At 47.9% G+C, this 17,955-nt stretch overlaps 1 protein-coding gene across 2 annotated transcripts in view; it reads left to right on the plus strand.

Annotated features, from left to right (window-relative positions):
* Positions 1–4,647, plus strand: part of FHIT (fragile histidine triad diadenosine triphosphatase) — a 1,351,032-nt gene extending 1,346,385 nt beyond the window's left edge. For both annotated transcript variants that reach the window (XM_059662896.1, XM_059662897.1), the window contains one exon: positions 4,345–4,647. The gene's annotated coding sequence lies outside the window, so the exon portion shown is untranslated. The remainder of the gene's footprint in view (positions 1–4,344) is intronic.
* Positions 4,648–17,955: the final 13,308 nt, after the last annotated feature.

A 17,955-nucleotide genomic window follows, 5' to 3' on the forward strand; every position in this document is an offset into this window, starting at 1 on the left:
GGCACTGGGAGCGTTTGGGGGAGCACGCTTTGGAACTGGATCAGGAAGGAGACAGGCTTGGAGCCGCTCGCCATCACATCACACTCAGTGACTCCCTCCGGAGGCCCCGCCCACACTCTGGACGAGTAGACCAGACTCTGGAGTTGGGGCGTGTTTAGGCCTCCCCCGGTCATTCCCAGAGCAGCCAATTTGAAAAACGCTACCTTAAGGAAACAGAAGCCTGCTGAGTGTTTGTGGGCCCGCATCTGCCTTTTATACTCTATCAAGTTAGACCGACTGTGGCAGCCCCCACCCATGTTCCCCCACAGGAGACAGACACACTGATCTCTTTTCTTAGCTTTGGAGCAGAGGGCGCCTTGCTTTGGGCCTGTGGGCCTGTATGGGGAGTGGAGCAAAAGACAGGCGTCTCCTGCGCATGCACACTTCTTAAAGAGGAATTTATTGCCCTGAATGTATGCAGAGACAGCTGGCGCTGTTGAAAACTGGGACTCTGCCCCTTTCCTATGGAGAAAGACTTTACCAAGCCCAATAGCACCTGCCCGTTCCAGGGGAAGTCAGGGTGGCCTTCGGCACCTCCGCTTCCACCCTGACCTCACTAAGTCATGACCACAAAATGCAAATTGACCTCAAAGCCTTTCCCGAAGGCTTCAGGGAGAGGACTGAGAAGCTCACGGTGCACCCACACCGCAGACGGTACCTGAAACTCACCCGCACTCTCCTCAGACATCTGTGTTTCCCTCCCCAGTGCAGGGCTGCTGGCTCTCCCCCCAAATCTCTTGGCTGTTGGGAGCTGCCCTCTGCCCCCATCCCTGCTCTGCAAAGTACACCCTGAGAAGGAGCTTCATCACACCACCAGTTACTTCTCCAGCCTGGCCTCGCCCAGCACCAGCTCGTCTGCCACTGTGTCTGCTAGGAACTTAGAAATATTGGAAAAGTACACATTCACCCTCATGTTCATCACCAGCCAGACTCCAGGCACCCTGGGCGCTCTGTTCTCAGAACTCCAAAAGCCCACGGTTTCCTGATTATCTACCGCACGGCCTCAGCCGGTGCCAGGTTTCCCAGATGGGCTGGAAACACCCTGAGGATATCATTGGTCACCTCTGTGCACCCCTTCTGAGCCTTACATGCCAATAAGCACTTTTATTGATCTGCCCAGATGGCATTGGAAGCACTGCTGTCTACAGGTGGTACCGAAGGAAACTAGAGACAGGAAGAAGGGCACACAGCGTGTGAAATCCGATCAGACGATGGGAAGATAAGTACGTGGCCCAGAGGCACTCTCTCCGATAATGAGGCCGAATCTCCCCTACATGGCTAAGTACTGACACGCACTTGCTTTGACACTCAGGGGTCTCGTGCCTGCTGGCTCCCGACTGGAATGCAATAGAGAATAAATCATAGTAATGACAACAACTGAGGCTCACATTAGTGAGGACTCAGAAAGGACCTGCAAAGCACGGCTGGGAGTGCTTTCCCGTGTTAACCCGCTCAGTTCCCTGCACACCCCACAGTGTGTGCGCACATCCCGAGAGGCGCACAGCCAGTGCGGCGAGGCTGGACTTCAGGCCAAGTGTTGGGGCCGACACGGTCACTGGCTGTACTCCAGCAGGAAAGCAAACTCTGCTTCCTGGCTCACTAGTTGGAGAAAAGAAACTTGGAAAGACAGAGCCTTAAGAAGCGAGGTCAACAGTTTGGGTGTGAAAGCTGCGTGAGGGATGGGCTGCAGGAGCCTGTGAGTGGGCTGACAGAGAGCCTGCCGTGGAATGGATGGGGCCGCACGGAGACTCAGAAATCACAGGGCTGCTGTCGGGAAGGGCGGGTGCGGGAATAACACGGGGCCACAGCGTTCAAAAGACCAAAAATAACACCGAAGGAAACTTCTCCTAGGACATAAATCTGCCCGAGACAGGCGAGGCGGAGGGAGAGAAAGGGCACATCCATTTCCAGGCCTGCACAGGTGCCTGTGACTCAGAGTCAATAGTTGTTCAAGGACAAGGGCGATGATGAATGACTGGGATACGACCTGTGTGTCCAGGCCAGTGGGTGGTGCTGGGCACCACAGGGGAGGGTCCCAGTGTCATACAGGAACGAGATGCCCCGCTACAGCGGTGCACACTGAAGGTGCATTCACCCGACTCTCCCCTCATGTACAGGGATCAGTGGATCTAGGGCAGGGGTCCTCAAACTATGGCCCGCGGGCCACATGCAAATACAGATATTGTATTTGTTCCCATTTTGTTTTTTTACTTCAAAATAAGATAAGTGCAGTGTGCATAGGAATTTGTTCATAGTTTTCTTTTTTAAACTATAGTCCGGCCTTCCAACAGTCTGAGGGACAGTGAACTGGCCCCCTGTTAAAAAGTTTGAGGACCCCTGATCTAGGGGAATCAGATCCTGAGCTCAGATGTGAGGCTAAAGCAGAAGTGATTCGACTTCCTCGTTCCGATTCCAGAGGGGGCCAGATGTACTGGCAAGGGAGGTCCTGCCTGCTCTTTGCTCTCTTGACTGTTACAAATATACAGGAAAAGGTAGTGCTAGACTCGCTGAAAACTCCATGTCCCGAGGCTGACATGTGCGCCGTCATCCAGGTGTATGGGCCATGGTGGGTGCCCTGGGACTCACACTGGAACTGATGGCAGGTGGCTGGGCCTTGCACCTCAGCCTCCCAGGTGTGTTGCACTCAAAGTCACAAAAAGCTAACAGGAAGTGAAGTCCCTTGCAAACACTGAAGGAGAAGCCCATTCGTGCTTCCAGCAACATTCCTCAGTCTCTCTTCCTGCTGGTTCCCGACTGGAATGCAGTGGAGAATAAATCATAATAATGACAACAACAGAGTCTCATGTTAGTGAGCCTTATAACGGACTTGCAAAGCACGGCTCTGAGTGCTTCCCTAATTAACCACCTGTTCTCTGCACACCCGACAGTGCCAGCTACCCCAAGCATCTCTTAGTGCCCGGACATTCAATCTTCCCCACATCTGATGAAATCTAGCCCATAAATTCCTCATCCTTCTTCCCCTCCTGTTGAACGTTCTCGTTGCTGTAACCCGCTGCCCTTTCCAGTGTCCTCCAAGCCAGGAGCCCAGCTAGGCCTGTTCCTGAGCACACCTGTTTCTGACAGCTCCATAAAGGCCCAGAAGCCAAGGCTCCCAACAGGTTCTCCTTTGGCCTGGGGGGGGGGGGGGGGGGCGGCGGAGGTCAGAGCTATGTTCTAGGAATTTTATTTCCAAATAAGATGAACTCCTCCCCCACCCCAACACCTTTTTTATTTTATGCAAAGGAATTATTTGTTTTAGGCTTGGCCCATATTTTTATTTTTTTAATGTGTTTTTATTGGTTTTTAGAGAGAGGGGGGAAGGAGGAGGATAGAGAGAGCAAAACATTGCTGAGACAGGAATATCATTGATCGGCTGCCTCCTGCATGGCCCCTCCTGGGGATCGACCACACAACCTGGGCATATGCCCCGACAGGAAAGTGAACTAATAACCTCTTGGTTTCTGGATCAACACTCAAACACTGAGCCACATCGGCCAGGCTTGGCCCAGATCTTTAAGGTGACTTGGCTGTGAAGCAAAGCTGACTCAGCCTGCGGCACACTAGCTCACCGATTCCCCCAATCCAGGGGCTGAGAACCTCCGACTCTTGTGGAGACCTTGCTAGGAAGCTCTCCCCAGATCCTTGGGCCTCTCTCCTGACTTGTTGAGTCAGAATGTGGGGGAGAGACTCAAGAAGTGGGTGTTTTCACCAGCTCACCAGGTAGTTCTGATAATGCCTATGTCTGAGAACCCATTCTTACCTCATTAATACAGGTCTGAAATGGCCTCAATTATATGTAAGCCTTGGGTCCATAGAACAGACTCTTTTTTTTAAAAAAATATATTTTATTGATTTCTTACAGAGAGGAAGGGAGAGAGATAGAGAGTTAGAAACATCAATGAGAGAGAAACATCGATCAGCTGCCTCCTGCACACCCCCTGGGGATGTGCCCGCGACCCAGGTACATGCCCTTGACCGGAATCAAACCTGGGACCCTTCAGTCTGCAGGCCGACGCTCCATCCACTGAGCCAAACCGGTTTCGGCCATAGAACAGACTCTTAAGGGACCTTGTAGCTGACTGTGCGGGTTGTGGGCACAAGCTATAGACAATGGGGGCACCGAGCGGGGGCAGGCTTCAGCAAGATTTCACAGAATCTTCCCTCAACTGGATGGCTTCTTGTACAATGTTAATGGCAATCTAACAGATTAGCAGTAAGCAAACTTACGTTTTATGTATTGCCATGACTCAAACATTGCCATCGGTTCTAACTTAGATGTCTGTTTTTATGTTCTATCATTTCCAGGCATGAAAAGCAACTCGAACAAATCCCAAGGCATAAGGAAATGGGCCTGTTCTCAGGAGTCTGCGGCATCGGAAATGAAGCCAAGCAGACTTTATTACATCCTCCAATTCAGCAACCTTTTGCTCAGCATTTTATTACCCTGCGGAAGCCACCCGGTTATGTTTCAATCACGATGACTGACAGGCTAACTTCAACACCATGGCATCGGCAGCCCTTCCGCCCTCCTGGTCTGCGCCCTCAGAACAAAGCCCTTTCTAAGTTGTCCCTGGGCCTGGATGGAAATAAAACGGCAGTTAAGATATTCATCTCCTGTTGGCTCACTTAAACATTGGTATTTGGGGTCTGCTGACAGTCACAACTCAGGAGGTCGATCTCTAAGAACTACTGTGTTTCCTGGAGACCAAGGGTGTGTTAAGCAGAGAGAAGATTTGCAGTTTCCATTTTGGTAGGTAAGATACTAGAACAGGAAATGTACAACCTCTCCCTAGTCCCATTCTTCTCCTGCAGAGAGGCGGAGAGGAACGAGCTTAAGATGGCAAAATTAGCTTCCCAAAGCCAATAGACACGAAATGCAGTGATCAGACACCTCGGACGGGCTGAGTAGTCGAACGTAAGGAAGGGAAGGGAAAAGTTCTCAGCACTATCATAGGAAGCACACCCTGGTCTACAATAACCAGTTTCTCTAAGGGAGGATGAAGGAAGGAGGCCCTTCCCTCATATATTCATAAAAGGGGGGGGGAGTTTATTGACAAAAAGAAACTATATCAATAGCTCTGCTACAAAGAACCAAACGCAGAATTGTTCTTTTTCACCACACACCTCCTTGAGAACCCCTTTGGCTTATGTTCCACTCCCCGAACCCAGCACCATCACCAACATGGTGTTTCCCGTGACTTCTGCAGCAAAGACCACAGGCTGGTGGCTTCAAACAACAGGAATGTGCTCTCTCAGGGTCCTGGAGCCCAGGCTTCCCGAACCCAGCGAGGCCGGCTCCCGCCAGAGGCTCCGCAAGCTGTCCTAGCTGGTGGCCGCGGCAGTCCTTGGCCACGTCTCTCTCTGCCTCTCTCCTCACATTCCTCCACTCCTCTCTGCATCTCTCCTCTGTGCCAGTCTTATAAGGACACTCGTCATAGGATTAAGGTCCCATTCAGGTAATCCAGAATGATATCCTTAAGGTCTTAATATCTTTAACATAACTATATCTGCAAGGCCCTTTTCCAAAATAAGATAACATCTTTATTTGAGGGGTTTGGGGTAGGCTAGTCAGCCCACGACTTGGGACATTTGGCCCTTGACTGCTTCTGATCCAGTTAAGTCAATAGACTGTCATCGCCCTGCTTATTGACAGTGATTGTAGGAGCCTCCTTGGTCTGGGAAGCCCGCTGGTTCCCAAGCCTAGTCTGGATGCTGCTTTCTTAGCTGAAGGTAGAAACTACTACAGCGTGAACAGGATATGCTCAGAAGGTGAAATGCCAGGGAGGAGGTGGCAGTGCTGGCAACCTCACCCAGCCTCCGGGCTGCTGGTTTGTGGAGCAGGTCAGACATTGACCCCATCTCAGTTTTGAGAGCAAATGCCACCAGAATGCCTGCCCCCTGCCTCTAAGGCTAATTCCACATGTCACTTATTGGCTTTCGATCAAAGAAATAAGTAAACCATCACTGAGAAACAGTGACTTGAGTCATACTGCAGGCCCACCTGCAGTTTGGTTTCCATTTTGTCTTTGCAATTAAAACCCTACAGGAGCCTCGTTTCTGCCTGTCCACCCCTCGATTTCCTCACTCCAGGCTCTTCCTGTAACTCTGCCCTGAATCTCTCCTTCCACGCCAGCTCCAGGAGCCCAGGCTCAGCTGGAGGCATGATGGTCCAACATTGACTACTTACAGTGCCTTTTAAAGGATGTGCTAAGAGCTAACAGAGCCACCTGATAGGAATATGTTGAAAAACAGCTATTACTCCTTGTGCTAAAGTGGGTCTGGCCTGCATTTAGAAAACTCAAAAGGCCAGGGAGAGCAATGCTTAAGTCAGAACAATGTCCCTAGCAATAATAACCTTCTTTTTCTCTCTGATTCCTCCTTAGGCATAAATACCCACTAGGTTGTTTCTGTTTGGAGAGGGTAGTTTTATGGTAAACAATAGATAACTTAGAGGTATGTGCAGGTCCATTTCTATTGTGCTGGTGCCTTTCTGTATTGACAGCATTAGAAAGAAGGTATCTTATGTTGTTCTTTGTGTCCTTACTTTTCAAACTTCGGGTCCATTCCTTATCTTTATTGTTCCACTCACAATCAAAATCCAAATGATGGAAGAAAATAATACTCTATTTTTGGCAAGGAGCCTGAAAGAACCTTTTCCCATGATTATCGTCACCACAGCTAACCCAACGTTATAGAAAAATACTTGTCAGACTCCATCTTGTCTTTCAGAGGGTAAAAAGGGGCTGTGTCTCTGAGCAGAAACCTCACCCATCTGTCCTCTTCCGTATCCAAGCTTGAGACTTGGGTCTGGGCACAGACCTCCTCCTTCCAGTGGGCTGTACCTCCTAAGTATACCTGCCCAACATGCTGGTAAAAGAAGGAAATGAGCCCTAACAGGTTTGGCTCAGTGGATAGAGCGTCGGCCTGTGGACTGAAAGGTCCTAGGTTCGATTCCGGTCAAGGGCATGTACCTTGGTTGCGGGCACATCCCCAGTAGGAGGTGTGCAGGAGGCAGCTGATCAATGTTTCTCTCATCAGTGTTTCTAGCCCTTTATCTCTCTCCTTTCCTCTCTCTGTAGAAAATCAATAAAATACATTTTTAAAAAAGAAGGAAATGAACTATTGCTGTATAGTTATTGTAGGTATATTTGCAAATGTTATTTTATTTAATCCACACATGATCTCTATATGACACACATGGAAATTTAGACTCAGAAAACTTAGGCAACTCGCTCAAGGTCACACAGTTGGTAATAGGTGGGTTTGGGGTCAACTCACGTCTGAGTCCAAAACCTATGCTCTTCGGAGAAGAACTGTAACCAAGGACTCTCCGCAAAGTTAATAAGGACCTTTCCTAACTTTTCTCCTAATTGTCTTTTGAGTAGGCAGGTTGGTGCTCTGTACTGACATTCAAAGGAAAAGGGGGAGAGATAGTCAAGGAAAGGCAGGGGAAATCCAAACATTCTCAAGGTGAAAGCATCCCTCCAATCATGTAAATGAAGACCACTAATGGCATTCCTATAACTTAATAACATATGGCAAGGGTGTTACTAAAAGTGCTTACTATAACCCTGAGGCAAATGTGCTCACCAAAAGGTTAATGATTATGTCTCCTAGAAATAAAACAACATAAAATAATTCACATGTGATTACTGAATAATAGAGATTGAAAATATGGGTCAGTCCTACTTGGAACCACCACCAATCCTCAAGCATGTTCACACACTTGTAGTTCATTTCAGTTCTGCAAACATCTTGACCACCTACTATGCATCGCTGCTATGGCTCTGCAGCCAGAAGTGAGGCTGCCCCAGAGGTACCGCTGGAAAGTGGAGTCACTGTGGACTGCAGAGGAATGGGGAGAACAGGGCTAGTTTCAGCAAGTACATAGGTCCTACTCCTAGGCACCTAGAAGATTTTTCTGAGTCTATCATTACTAATATTATTATCCTTTTTTCATATAAGACTCACAAAAATCAACCAGTCTTCCTTCTTTCCACTCTCTCTTCCTTCTTATATTTATTTGATAAATATTTATTCAACACCTACTGTGTGCCAGGTATTGTATGTACCAGGTGCTGGTGCTATAAAGCTGAGCAAAAACATTTGGAAGCAGCGATTATCCTCCTTCTGTAGGTGAGGAAACAGAAGTTTAGAGGGTGTGTGTGACTTGCTTAAGGTCACACACTAGTAACAGTGCATGTCTGTGTACTAAAGCTTGGGGCTCTTTGCCCAATCAAGTTGTTTACCAGATGGCAGGACAAGAGAGAATAGTAGATGCTCTACGAGTTAACTCCTGGTTTTCTGTAGAGACCAGGCCCAATAAACACACCTACTTTCCCCATCAAAATTAGCTGGGGAAGCAATCTAGGCCTCTCAGGTTCAATTTTTATCAATTCGATGAGCATTTACTAAGTACCATCTGTGTGTACATCTGGGGGGTGGGGGTGGACTCTCAGAGAGCAATTGTGGCTCTTTATTTCACCCTTATGTCCTCTCCTGGGGCCACAGGATAGCAGCATTTCTGTCACTCTCTGAGCATTCTGTCTAGTGAGCCTGGCCCAGCGAGCATCTCCCTGTCCCATGCTGTTCTTAAGGAATAAGACCCCCCAGATTCCAAATGAACCCCATCGTGCTGGTCTATGGTCACACTTTAGTGAACAGGCTTCCCATCCAGGTTGCTCAGGGCTCCTTCACCACCTTTATGATTTTCTGTCCCGCCCCTCCCCTTTTTCTTCTTTCTCAGAAGGTAGCTCACAAAAACAAGTCCAGAACCTCGAGAGAAAGTCTAAAGCAGTGGTTCTCCATCAGCGCCACCTGCTGGGGAGGGTTTGTTAGAACTAACAGCAAGGCCCCACCCCCAGTGCTTCCACTCAGTAGGTCCGGAGTGGGGCCTGACACCTTCCCAGGTGATACTGATCGGGGACCCACACTTTGAAAACCACGGGCCCGACAAGTAAAAATAATTCATTTTTTATGCTAAATCCAGCTTGTTTTTCAGGCCTTGCACCGAACATATCTTAGTCCACAGGCAATGTACTACAAGTTAATTCCAATCCATCCACTCACGCATCTCCGGTAGGTTTTCGGAGTTATTTAACACCACAGAAGACTTCCTGCCTGGGCTAATTATGTGATTAGTTTAGATCGATAGGAGATGAGCAAAGGAAAAGTGGGGCAGCTGCAGCTCACGGCCAACTTGATAGAATGGTGCTATTTCAGCCAAATTGGGGTCAGCTGCTGAAGAGTTCAATGTCCCTACTACTACTACTACTACTATTATTATTATTATTATTATTATTATTATTATTATTGAGGTATAATTGACATACAACATTATGTTAGTTTCGGGTGTATGACATCATGATTTGATATTTGTGTATATTATGAAATGATCAGCACAATGAATCTAGTTAACATCTATGACCACACAGTTATATTTTTTTCTTTTGATAATTTTTAAGATTTACTCTCTTAGTAACTTTCAAATATAGGATTAACTAGAGTCATGATGCCGTACATTATGCCCCCATGACTTATTTTATAACGGGAGACCCCCTTCACTCATTTTGCCCATCTCCCTCCCCACACCTCTGTCAGCCACCAATGTGTGCTCTCTCTCTCAGCTTGGTTTTATTTCCTTTTGTTTTTAGGTTCCACATGCATGAGAGATCATATGGTATTTAAGGCTTCAATGTTGCTATCTTGAGGGAAATGGAACTTGCCCCTGCGATAGCTGGAATTCATTGAAAAGTCCATTCCAATTAAAGGAAGGACAAAAGCCATATACCTATAGCTTTGGAAGGTTGTATCAGCACAGAAGTCTCACATTTTCAGGAGAAGGGAATGAATGGTAGGGAGCCTGCACTGACTGTGCATCAGCCACGCACCACTGACCTTTTGATGCAGGCAGGACTATCCTGATTTTACAAACAAGGAAAATCAGAGAACGGGTCACCCAAAGCAGTGGTGATGATGGTGACAGTAATAATAATAGTGCCTAACATTTACTGAGCTCTTACTGTGGGATTATGTCCTAGGCATTTTTTTTTCTAGGTACGCTATGTTATTAGCTCAGCCAATCTTCACAACTCTTTTAGTAAGTTCCATTATTATCCCATTTCACAGATAGGAAAATTGCAGCACAAGGATGTTCAACTTGCCCGTGGTTGTCCAGTTAGCAAGCGTCAGACATGGATTTGAACCCAAATGGTGTGACTCCAGAATCTATGACATTTTCCTGGCTGAGATGCAAACCCAAGTTGACCAAACTCTGAAGTCCCATTGCCCTGCTGTCCTAGCCCTTCTCCTGGGGAAAGAGCCTGGTGGGACTCTCCCACTCACACCCAAAGACAATGCTAAATACCCCCACCACCTCTCCATCCCTCTGCAGAGCTTGGCTCTGTGTATTCATAAAGACCTCACAAACTGGCATGTAGAGCTCTCAGGCTCAAGAGAAGGTGGCTCCCACCTGGAAGGGAAGCCCCCAAGAGGGAAGGCATGTCATTGCTCCAGTGAAGTTTTCTCAGCTTCAGTTCATCCCCACCTTCCACAGCTTTGCCATATCTGCATAATACCTACGTTATTTTCTCACTACACTCTCTTCTACTCAACTCTCATTTGTACTTACATTTGTTCAATGAAACTCAAAGCTACGGAGGCAAATGGAAAGCCAGTACCCATTGCCATAAATGGAAGCTAACCAACAGGATGAACACAAAGTTAACTCAATTCTAGCTACCTACTGTGTATGGGCACTAAAAGTCCTGCCTCTGGGCCTGCCTTCTCACTTTATTATAAGGGGACATTGGTGTTAGGTGTTAGAATACACTAGCACCAGGCAGGGTCCCCCTCCTTGAGGACAAAAGAGACATGGAAAGGGAATAATGTGTCACCTTGTGATATGATGGTTTAACTGGTGGTTTGGCCCATGGAGGGCGGGGAGGATACAGACCCAGCTGGGTGTGGCCCGGCAGTGCCCTGTCCATGCCCTAGAGCCAGCGAGGCTCCTCTGCTGCTGTCTATGCAACAGGCACATCGTGAAAGGGCGCCTCAGGGAAGCAGGCAAAAATGAAGAGAGAAAAATGATCACACTGCCAAAGAAGCAGAAGGAACTTCAACAGAAATAGTGATTAGAGAGGAGTTTCCCCTTTGAACAGAAGCGCCTTTGATAGTGCCTTCCTCTGTTCTGTTGTTCAGTTGCAACCATGGATAAGCAGGAAGAAACAAATGAGCACTTTTGTGTATCACCAGCATCTGCCATAGCAGAAGCGATGGCCCCTTCGAGGGGGGAATTCTCTCTATCTCCATCTCCATCCAAAGGAAGAGAAGTGAAGGGAGGGGAGGGAAGGGAAGGGAAGAAAGAGAAATAAGTCCAGCAAAGAGGGTTTGGTAAGGCACCCCCACTCCCACCTCCAAGGGCCCTAGAACATTCATAGTCTTCAGAGACCTGAGAAAGTCACTTGATCCTCCTCCTCCCATTCTTTCCTTTGACTTGGTTAAGCACCTTTGGGGATATAAATAGTCTACATAGCAGTAGGTTTTAAAAACTTACTGCATAGATATTTTAAATAAGAAAGAACTCAACAAAACTGCCTTTCCATAAAGCATACGGATCTCGCAGACACCCTCCTTGATAAGGGTCTCTGCGGGGGTGATGAGAGAGCACTTTCAATGGAGCAAATGCCATGCCCAGTGCTTTGCCGCCAACAACCAACTAATCCTCACAAGAAGCCAGTGAGATGAATCCTATCATCATTCCCATTTCACAGACTAGGAAACTGAGGCTGGAGAGTCTTAGGAACTTGCCCAAGATCATGGTGTTAGTGAATGCCAGAACCAGGCTCACACCTGGGTCTATTATGCACCAAAGGCTTTGGTCTTAACTATCAAGCTCTGTTGATTCCCTGATGGAGAGGAACTAAATATTCATTACCATTTCTAACTAATTATATGTCATTAATTATATCATTAAGGCCACAGAGAAACTAATAGGAGCCAAATGTTTCCCCAAGGCTCTATTGGCCCAATGTTAGTTTGCACAAGACGCAGGAGCCTGATAGCTTTCTCATATTAAGATCTTATTTCTCCTCCCTGTGCATATCACAGATCAAGTACTAATAAGAACGATCAAATCACAGTAGTTGAGGTTTACTGAGCACTTATTCGATGCCAGATGTTATGCTAAATATCCCTTATGCATTTTCCTCTTAATCCTCACCCACCATCTTATGAGAAAGGTGTTGCCTATGAGAAAACCGAGCCTCAGGCATGTTCAGTAACTTGTCCAAGGTCCCTCCGCCTGTAGGGGGCAGAGCAAGAGCGGTGAACCCAGCCATCTCTCTGCAGACCACAGAGCCCACACTAGGACATGGTGTAGTAGTAGGATCAAGGAGCACACAGGTTAGGGACTCTGCACGTTCCTTCTCCAAGACTGCAGAGATGGGTGAAAGGAACTCATGGAAATTTCCGGGGGACTTAATATCTATGAGGCCTTTGTCTTGGCCAGTGATCCAGAGCAAAGGCTAGCTAGAGGTGGGCTCTTCACAAACCCTCGTGCTCTCTGCACTGCTGCATGCAAAAGGGAACGCAGCCTTCCTTTGGGGTCTCAGGGAGGCTGTGTGCCCACAGCCAAATTCCTGTAAATTAGAATGTGTCTGTGTCTGTTACTCCGTAGAATCCAAAGCCTTCCAGAGTTCGTGTTCTGGAAACTCTTCCAAGTACCCGCCCTGCATGTATTATATTTCCTGGTCTAGCTTCAACACACAAACTTGAACTACATTTTATGGTTTAATTGTGCAGAATGAGGAGCTGCTACACCTAAGATTGTTCCACAGCAACAGGAATGTGCACAAAGTCCAGAGGTAACTGGCTAAAGAAATGCATATAGCCCAGGGCCTTCCCCTGGGAATGGCGTTCTGTCCCTCTGGGGTGGGGCCCAGGGAACTGCACCATGGTAGCCAATCCCAGGAGACTGTTCTGAAGCGCACAGGTTGAAAAACACTGTTCGATTTCTCCTCTCCTGGGGGGTTCTCATCCCAAACTCAGATGCTTCCTCCTCCAGCAATTTTTTTTTTTACTATCCTCACCTACCTCTGTACTTCATTTCTGAGATTCCATTGCCACTGGGATCTTCTACTTGTTTTCCTATATTTCACAAATAAGTCAGAGATACAGGGAGGGAAAGGGGTTAGTGGCAGAGGGAAGACACACACAGGGAGATAGGAAGAGGCTACGTTCTAATGACATGGTTTGGGCTTCCTGGATCCAGCTACACCTAAAGCCAACAGACCCCTGAGCTTTAGTTGTGTGAGCCAATAAGTGCTTTCTGGGGTTAGAACTACTAAGCAGGTGAATGGCAAGAAAGGAGTAAATCTTATCCCCTCCCCCTTGGCCCAGTAAAGGAAAACAGATAAATGTGCATAACACCATCTATATATATAAAACCCTAATATGCAAATAGACCGAATGTCAGAATAACTGAACAACCAGTTGCTATGACGTGCGCTGACCACCAGCGGGTGTGCGCAGAACATAGTGGTCATCAGCAGCAAGTGGCAGAGCATGGAACATGGTGGGCGTTGGCCATGGCGGGATGGTGGAGCAGGTGAGTGGGGGTGCCAGACCAAGGCGGGGCGCTAGTCGCTGTCATCGGGGCAAGCCTCCTGCGGTTACTGAAAATTCTTTGCTTCTGCGCGCCACAGTCCCACCCGGCACTTGCACCTGCTGCCAGGGCAGGCCCTGGCCCCGCTCGCACCCGCTGCTGGCGCCTGCCCCAATCACTCCATGCCATCAGTGGGTGCAAGTGGGGCCAGTGCCGTCAGCATGTGAGAGCGGCAGTGGTGGGAGTGGGGCTGCCGGCAGACGGGACTGGGGGCTGCTGGAGGGAGGACCCGGGAGGGGACACCGAGGATGGGCTGAGACCCACCCCTGTGCCCACTGCAGCCTCATGGCCCATAGTTCCTGTCAAGGTGCATAAATTCGTGCACTGGGCTTCTAGTTATTAAATAAAATTACTCAACCCTGCTTTCCTTGCCTGTGTGAGCCTGCCTGGCCCTTTGTTTTCTCATCGTCACCATTAGTATTATGTCAGTGTAATTTTGTGGTTTAATTGCCCAGGATTCTGTGCCCAGGGAGCCATGGGTAAACAGGTGATGGCTATTGTTCCTCTAGGATTATCACATCAGAAGTAAAGATATTAAAATAGAAATCGTGTCCCGTCATCACTTTCTGTTTCCAGTCCTGGCAGCTGACTGACAGAAGAGCGCTGCTGAAGCAGGCTCCACAGGCTCACTGGGTGAGAGCTCACGCCAGAGGCTGCAGGAGAAAGGATGGGGGTCAATGGAATCAGAGGCCTTGCATGGCCCTCAAGTTTTTCAGGACAGATTGGAACTGGGAATCCAGCAGGGCTCTCTTACAAGTGCTAAAACTCTCTCACCATCTCTAAAACGCTTTTTAAAAAATGTCTTGCTTTCCTCCTTTGTGCTTTAGTATTGGGTCCCATGTTCCCTGGGATCTTAGGGGCCTGAATTCCCATTGTAAGCTTCTGACTTTTGTTCCCTAACACCAAATTGTTCTTTGGGAGACAGAAGCGGGAATAAAAGCAGGTCCACAGACGCAGAACGCTCCCTGCCTGGTCTGGGGCTGCTGAGCTCCAGTAAATAGGCCAAGGCGGACTGGATCAGGGCCAGAGCATCACCCTGGCTTCCCGAGGCCACAGCTCCACAGCCATCGCAGTGCCAAACTCTGTGCCCTGTGCTTCACACTCATTCTCTCCTTTGACTTTCACAACTACCCTCTTAGGTTGTCCATCGACCCACTGACAGATGAGAAAAACCCAGCTCACAGAGGCAAAGTCATTTCTCTGAGGTAGCACAGGGAGCATGTGGCAGAGACTAGCGTGGGCCCAGCTCTTTGGGACTCCAAAGCCTGAGAGCGTCACCAAAGAGCCTAAATGTGAGCAATATTTAGGAACAGGGGTCGGCAAACTATGGCCTGTGGGCTGGATCTGGTGTGGTGTGGTCAGATTCAGCCCATAGGCCACAGCTTGCCTGTTCCTAAATATGGTGCACTCCTTCTACAATAAGAGAAATGAGTTGTAACAACATATGGCCCACAGGGCCCACAGAGATAAAATATGTACTATGTGCCCTTAAAAAAGTGTACCAGCCTGTGGTTTAGAACACCAACTTAGGAAATCAGTTTGACTGAAAAATCACTTCCTCTTGCTAGCTGTGTGCCCTCAGTTTTTCTCATTGGAGATTTGGGGATCCAGGAGCACTAGCCACAGTGAGGATGTGGTGAAGATCAAGTGAAATATCACTTTTCAATCAAGCACCTGGCATAGTGGTTGGCACATCTAGGAAAGGTAGCTCGCACTTGCCCTACAAAACTATCAAACACCCAGTGCAGCAGGGTCATGTGCTAATTCCTACTGGAGGACTAAGGGGCATGACAGAGGCCTTGGTTGTGGGGTGGAGGGTGAGGACGTAGGTAAAGGACAACCTAAGTTCTCCCACCAGCCTTTCTGGAAGGTGCGGGGCTCTGGTGACTGGCTTTATCAGGGCCGCACAGCCCTTGCCTGCCAGACCCTCCTGGGTGCCTAGTCTCTGGAGTTGGGCTCTGAGAAAGAATGCCTGAGAATCAAGGCCAACCTAAGGTGTCCTTCACAGAGGACATTGTTTGGTTCTCCTTCTTTTAGCCCACCATGGAAGGTAGATGTCACAGACAAATTAAATGGCGACCCAGGACTCTATGATCTTATTGATGCGTCAGAGATTCACAAGAATAGCTTCTCTTCACACCAATGACAGATGGTTTTCTTTATTGCAAAGGTCAAGTGTAAGTCTGTTTATCCTCCGTATTTTAAAGTTCTCAGCGATTAGTAAACTTAGGTATGAGCTGCGTGGGACATGCTGGATGTATTTTTATGCCAGATTCCTTTTCTTCCTAAAACATGAAGATGCCTTGAGAAACCACAGAGCTCCCGTTGGCCTTATTGGAGCTCACACAGGGGCTCTTTGTGATTATGCTCATAAGAAATCACCATGATACTTCTCTCTCAACACAGCGAGGGTTTTATCCCACTGAAAAGGATCTCACATCAATTCCGTGCAAGCACCGCACATCGGAGGCAGCCTAGAGTTACAGGGATGAAACTCAGTATGTGAATATGTCCCGCCAACACCATCACCCTCGGTTTTCCACAGCATGTTGTTCTAGCCAAGAGGAGAGACCGTGAGCTCAGTGCTATATTGAACACTTAACGCAACTTCATTAAGGAGAGCTAAATGCTAACACACACTGTCCCAGCTTCCAGCACAAATTAGCATCTATAATAAGGCATATAATTAGCCACCACCCAAATGCTGTCCATGATGAATACGCCCCCAAGCCCCAGGACTGCTCTTTGATTTCCCTGAGACGGGTCTGTGGTAACAACCTGGTTCTCACATGTCTCTCATCCATTAGTCAAATGAGCTGGGAATTGACAAGGTTCTGGACAAACTCATCCACAGTCAATAATGGAAGGGCAAGGAGAGTTAGCTGCTTTCCTGCCATAGGAAGGGCCCACAGAGAGTTAAGCACAAAGTCAGGGTGGACGTGGAAATAAAAGGCAGTTTTCCTGACCACCGGCACTCCAGCCCTGGTCAGTGAACACCTAGAGCCCTTGGTAAGATCCATGTGGGCACTGACATCTCCAGAAACATCCGTCCACATCAAGACCCTGCATCTGGGCGGCTGGCCACGTACAAAGGACTTGCAGATCTGCCGTCCCTTCCAAACCCCACTGAGGGAGGTTAAAGGACTTGCCCTAAATGGTAACAGAATATCGCCCCAAAATATACCACGTTGACATGGGGACCTGAAAGCCATCAAGACCCAGCTGACTCGGGAAAAGCTTTCTCCTCCCTGTTAACTGCCTGGAAGAATTCAGATGGGGCCTACACAGGGAGAAAGCTATCGCTGGAAACTTTTCACCAGAGAGACTACTTCAAATGACAGGGGACCTTTCTTTACTAAACAGCCCCTCTTTTCACCTTTCCCTAAAGTGAACTGCTTTCTAAAGCCCCTAGTCCAGCCATGGGCAAAGTACGGCCCAAAGCCCGGATCTGGCAGTTTGAAATGAATAAAACTAAAAAAAAAAGAAAAAAAAAAGACCGTACCCTTTTATGTAATGATGTTTACTTTGAATTTATATTAGTTCACACAAACACTCCATCCATCCTTTTGTTCCGGCCCTTTGGTCCAGTTTAAGAACTGGCCCTCGAGTCAAAAAGTTTGCCCCACCCCTGCCCTAGTCCCTCCTTCCCCATTAGTAGTTAGTAGCTCAGGGAAATCAAAGAGCAGTCCTGGGGCTTGGGGGCGTATTCATCATGGACAGCATTTGGGTGGTGGCTAATTATATGCCTTATTATAGATGCTAATTTGTGCTGGAAGCTGGGACAGTGTGTGTTAGCATTTAGCTCTCGTTAATGAAGTTGCGTTAGTAGCACAGACTAGTTGTACCATCTTCTGACTACCCATGTGATAAGTAGAGATGGTCTGCTAGCATCCCATTTTTAGAGCTCCAATTGTGTGGCTGCCTTTGAGTCTCATACCTTATGGGGTTCCCATAGATTCATCTGCAGTTAAATTTTTTTCTCATGCTAATCTGTCTTTTTATTATAGGATGAGTCTCAGCCAATAATCTAGAAGAGTAAAGGGAAAATTATTTTTCCACCCCTACAGCCCAAAGGTGCATCAGGGACAAATACTGAAGATAAGCCTAAAACCCCACATGCAGTTCATTTTGGATCAATTCTTCATTGAGCAGCTATTCCTTGCCATCCACGATGCTAATGTTTGGGATTCCTCCCACATCTACTGTTAGTAGACAGGAGTCTGTCCATTCGTCTCTCCATTTGTCTCTCACTC

Source organism: Myotis daubentonii, chromosome 14 (genome assembly GCF_963259705.1).
Source record: "Myotis daubentonii chromosome 14, mMyoDau2.1, whole genome shotgun sequence".
NCBI lineage: Eukaryota > Metazoa > Chordata > Mammalia > Chiroptera > Vespertilionidae > Myotis > Myotis daubentonii.